General features: G+C 43.5%; 1 pseudogene; it reads right to left on the bottom strand.

The window, feature by feature from the left end:
- Positions 1-326: 326 nt before the first annotated feature.
- On the bottom strand, positions 327-2806 carry LOC103610146 (annotated as a pseudogene).
- Between the last annotated feature and the right edge of the window lie 2963 nt (positions 2807-5769).

Genomic DNA, 5769 nt, shown 5'->3' with positions numbered 1-5769 from the left:
AAAAAAAAAAAAAAAAAAAAAAAAAAAGATAACTGGTAAGGGGCCGGCCTGTGGCTCACTCGGGAGAGTGCGGTGCTGATAACACCAAGGCCACGGGTTCGGATCCCATATAGGGATGGCTGGTTCGCTCACTGGGTGAGCGTGGTGCTGACAACACCAAGTCAAGGGTTAAGATCCCCTTACCGGTCATCTTTTAAAAAAAAAAAACAATCAGAATGCAAGCTTCTCTGCCATCTCTGAGCAAATTACAGATTGACTCATAATAATACAAATATGGCCAGAGGGCTGACAGCACTATTTCACAAAGTTGATTGTACTGTTTCTCTTTATAAATGGCCGGCCTGATGCACAGCATGTTTAGTTACAAACACCTCTGCTGACTCTCCCTGCAACATTTTCATGGCTACCAAGGGGGTTATTCAATTCTTCTTTGATGTAATTCATCCAAAGATCAGAATCTACAGATCCAAACCCTCTTAAAGCCCTCTCATAATATTCTCTTAAATTTGCCATCTTGCAGGATTCCTGCTTCTTTTCAAACTGGATCATTTTCCTGATAAAATGAACTGAAAATAGATGGCTTTCCTGTAAACTTTTAAACACAGTTCTGGCATTCTTGAAGCTACCACTTCGATAAGCCCAGTCCAGGTATTTATCCTTCAGTTACTGGGTTGGCACCTGTGACAGCTAAGATAGCTTTCTCAGAGACTGCTTCCATGTCTTCGCGGCTTTTGGCACCCTCACTCCACTCTGCCCAAGAAATTCACAATGGCAGACAAGCCTGGGGTTTCAGGTGCACAAATTGTTCTTCAAAAAGCATGGCTATGTCAGGACTCTTTGAGTCAATCAGCACCTGCAGCTTCCTCTGCCACATTGTCCCAGAGTCTCTAAACAATTCAGTCCCAGCTACTGCCACCTCCAGAGCTTCCTTCAAGAAGTCCTGGTACAGCAACAACTCAATCACTGCTTGTGCTGGAATTCTGACAGAAGCTTGAGTTCATGTGCCTTTCTGAATGCAATTATGGTTTTTTCCAGCCTCTTCTTTTTGAGGAACTCACTACTTGTTTTCTTAGCAAATCTTTCCAAAAAAAGTTGATGTAACTCTTCCACCTCTCCGGCCCATCTCCACTGCTTTAGTTTGTTTCATTGTAGGCTGTTCTTCTCCTGGCTGTGACTCGATCTCTAATTCTCGCTGTGCCACATCATCCCAAGTGAGAGGGTCATTTGTGTGGAGAGCCTGAAGGTCATCAAAAATTTCTTTTTGTAGATCTTTGACAAAGTCAAATAGTTGTGCGATTGAAAGCAGTGGTACATACAATTCTGCACCTTTAATTGTGCTTACAGAATGTTTATAGATAATCCGTGCCAACTCGCCCTTAAGCTCAAGACGATCGATTCCCCACATCCATGTCATTTTTTTCTTTTTCTTTTTTTTTTTTTTTTGTCTTTTTTTCCGTGTCCGGCAACGGATCGCAACCCTCAGTGTTGCCCCCGTACCGGACCGGGGACCGGCGACGGGATCGCAAGCCTCGGCGTTGCTCCCGCGCCTCGCTCAGCCAGTGAGCGGGAGCCGGTCTGTACGTGGGATCCGAACCCTCGGACGGGAGCGCCGCCGCGCTTCCCAAGCGGCGCACTATCCAGTGCGCCACCGGGCCAGCCCCATGTCATTTTTTTCTAATTCTTGCTTTTCCTTCCTCAGTTTTTCAGCATTCATCAGCTCCATCCTAAAGTATTCTTGATAAAGTTTTGGTTATATGGATGAAAGCACAGAGCCCATAGAAATAGTTGTCTTGCACTTTCTGAAGACAAGTGATCTTCGATTTCCCATTTAGCTACCATGATCCACAAAGCTGACTTGTTGAATGAATGGCTAACATTGAAAAGAATGTCTTGCTAAGATGAGTTTTGGTAGCCCATTTCTTTTTTTTTTTTTTTTGTCCTTTTTGAGACCGGCCGCACCGCGCTCAGCCAGTGAGCGCTGTGAGTGCACCGGTCATCCCTATATAGGATCCGAACCCGCGGCAGGAGCACTGCTGCGCTCCCAGCTCCGCACTCTCCCCAGTGCGCCCCGGGCTCGCCCGGTAGCCCATTTCTTACAAAAAACTATATACGGTAGCCAAAGTTGAACATCATCTTTCCATGTTGCTAAAGCATGTCAGAAGACACCTTGTACCCAGTGTACAATAGAATTCTCAATCTCATCCTTCTTAAATGAATATCCAGGGCCGGCCCGTGGCTCACTCGGGAGAGTGCGGTGGTGACAGCACCAAGGCCCCGGGTTCGGATCCCACATGGGGATGGTCGGTTCGCTCACTGGCTGAGTGTGGTGCTGACAACACCAAGTCAAGGGTTAAGATCCCCTTACCGGTCATCTTTAAAAAAAAAAAAAAAAAGAATATCCAGTGCATGTTCTTCTCTGGATCAGCTCCGATAGATGAATTTCATATTGAACGTAATTGATAAAGTCTTCCTTGTAAAGGACTCTTCGCTGTATTCTGTACTCTAGATTGGAAGACTTCTTTTTTTTTTTTTTTTTTAAAGATGACCGGTAAGGGGATCTTAACCCTTGACTTGGTGTTGTCAGCACCACGCTCAGCCAGTGAGCAACCGGCCATCCCTATATGGGATCCGAACCCGTGGCCTTGGTGTTATCAGCACCACACTCTCCCGAATGAGCCACGGGCCGGCCCCTGGAAGCCTTCTTAATGATGGCCTTAATCTCTGCCTGACTGAATAGTCCAATGTGCTCTAGCTTCTCTGATTCAGGGAGTCGATCTTCTATGCGTTCCTGAATTATCTCCATCATGAGATCTGAACTCTACAACTCTGTGGGGAGATTCTCAACCACCAACACGTGCAGGAAGCACCCACCTTCCAGTCTGGAGATCCAGCCTTTACACTTGCACATCCCAACATATGAATTTTGGAGAGACACATAAAAACCATAGCAAAATTTTTTTTTCCTGTTTGAGAACTATAAGGCTGAGGAAGCTACAAGCTGCGAGTAAGCCCTAAGGATTCTAGGAAGTCAGGGTATCCCTTACATACAAAAAAATTCACCCTCTAAAAGAGTATAGTTCATGAGTTTTGACAAATGTATACAGTTGACTAACCACCGTGACAATCAAGATATAAAATATTTCCATCACCCCAAAATGCTCCTTTTTGCCACTTAGTAGTCAATTCCTTCCATCCACCCCAACTCCCTGGCAACCATTGATCTGATCTCTATCTTTATAGTTTGCTTTTTCCAGAATATTATATAAATGGAATCATATTTGTAGCCTTTTGTGTCTGGCTTCATTCACTGAGCATAATGCTATTGAAATTCATCCATGCTGTTGTTGCATGTCCAATATTTTTAAATTGCTAAGTAGTCGTCCTGAGTACCACGATTGCTCTATTCATTCATCAGCTGACCGATATTTGGGTTGTTTCCAGTTTTTAGTGACTATGAATAAAACTGCTATAAATATTTGGGTACAGGCTTTTGTGCAAACATATGTTTTTACTTCTCTTGTATAAATAAGTAGGAGTGGGACTTTTAGATCATATAGGAAATGTATGTTTAACTTTATAAGAGAGAGGTTGGGGGCCTGGCCGGTTAGATCAGTCAGTCAGTGTGGTGTTCATAACACCAAGATCAAGGGTTCAGATCCCCATACTGGCTAGATGCCAAAAAAGAAAGAAAGAAAGAAACGGCCAAACTGTTTTCCAAAAATCTTTTTCATTTTGTATTCTCACTAGCAATGTATACCCTAGGACCCTTCGATAACCCTAGGAAAGTGGAAGAGTGCCCTAAACATGACTGAGATTGTATTTCCACCCAAGAGGTTCATGGGGGACTCAACATCAGATTTAATTTAGAAAAATAAAGTAATTCTTTTATACCCAAGTGTTTTTCACACCTGCTATACCTGCAATGAGAGTCTTCCACTTTAAAGAACTAGACAGCAGGTCCAGCGGGCTGCCTGCTGAACGCTGTTATTTTTTCAAGCTCTACACAAATGATATCTCTCCTGGGAAGCCCTCCTCAGGCTGCTTTGTTCTCTAATTTCCCTTCACTCATTTGTTCTTACTTCTATCATATTGTATCCATGGATATGTTTGTTTAGACCATCTGTTCTCAAACTTGAGAGTGCATCAGAATTATCTAGAGGGCTTACTAAAAGCCAGACTGCAGTACTCCTCCCCAAAGTTTCCGATTCAGTAGGTCTTGGATGAAGCCCAAGAATATTCATTCCTAACAAGTTCCCAGAAGCTGCTGCTGCTGCTGCTGGTGGTCCACACTTTTAGAATGCCCGATCTAGACAATAAAGTTAGTTAGACCTATGTCCAAATCCAAATCCTGATACTTGATAGCTGTGTGATAATGGGCAAGTTCAATAAATTGTCTGAGCCTTGCTTTCTTTATCTGCAAAATGGGAACAATATCTTAAACTTCAGTTAAAAGCATTAAAGGACATCATGAAATAGAAGCCCCCGACAAACAGGGATGATTAAGATGTTTGTCAAATGAATGAATACTGTTCACGGATGATGTCTGTATAGTTGTTCAAGATGTTCCTTGAGTTGGAAGGAATATCCATAAAAACTTAACAAATAGGAGGCAAGAAACAGAGCATGCCCGGGGTCATTTAGGCAGAAGCTGAGGGCAGCATCCCCTGTTGGGAAATGGGCAAGGAGCATGTGGAAAACACCACTTCCTCCCAGGTGGCCCACTACAGCCACTGCCACAGCTGTGGCTGCCACAAAAGTGGCTCGATGCCATAGCAGTAGCCACAGCTTCCTTTCAGTTGGCCCAGCAGATACGTGACTACAGTGATACAAGGAGAATCACTAGTGGAGACTGAAAAAAGAAGAGGATGTCTCTCTCCTCAAAGCCCACTCTAGGGTAGTAGAAGAAGCACCTGCTCTGGGCCGGCCTGTGGCTCACTTGGGAGAGTGTGGTGCTGATAACACCAAGGCCACAGGTTTGGATCCTATGAAGGGATGGCAAGGTGGCTCACTTGGGAGAGCGTTCTGCTGACAACACCAAGTTGAGAGTTAATATCCCCTTACCGGTCATCTTAAAAAAAAAAAAAAAGAAGCAACTCCTCTACCATTCCCCTGCTTTATTTCTGATTGAGTAAATTCTATCTTCTCTCCTTTTTTCTTAGTCAGTCTAGATAAAGATTTGCCGTGGAGGGTACTAAAATTAATAAAGCACAAGTATTTCACAGAACCTTAACCTTTAACTTAGTAGGGCCACAGCCCTTAGATTAGAAGGACCACAGTCCTTAGATCAGGCTGTAGCTTAGTAGGATCTTTATCTTAGTAGGACCACAGTCCTTAGTTTTAGAAGGGCCAAAGCCCTTTAGTTTAGGCTGTAGCATAGTGGCGCCACAGCCCTGCAGTTGTTAGCAAGACCAAAGTCTTGTAGTTTAGGAAATGGCCTAACTTTTTAGTATTGCACATAGAAATGCTAAGCTTGGGAAAAAACAGAAAACTTTCACAGGACTAAAATGCGGAGTATGCATAAAGCAAATGTACTTCACAGGGCTTGGTTTTCCAAAGCCTTGCAGTTTCAAATATTGATCTTGCAAAGGACAGGAAATTTCCCCCAGGCTATAGTCTCTGTTGTAAGATAAAGAACTGTAACACAGCAAGGTTGCTGGCTCAAAGTCAGACAGGTTACTGATTGACATGTAAAGATACTGGGAAATTGCTGTAAGAAGAGAATGTTTGCTAAAAATCAAGCTTTTGTTAGTGGATTGACTTAATTGCATT

This window comes from Galeopterus variegatus, unplaced genomic scaffold (assembly GCF_000696425.1).
Source record: "Galeopterus variegatus unplaced genomic scaffold, G_variegatus-3.0.2 Scaffold162, whole genome shotgun sequence".
Lineage (NCBI taxonomy): Eukaryota > Metazoa > Chordata > Mammalia > Dermoptera > Cynocephalidae > Galeopterus > Galeopterus variegatus.
The sequence above is the reverse complement of the archived record's forward strand: the minus strand, read 5'-3'. Positions and strand labels throughout refer to the sequence as shown.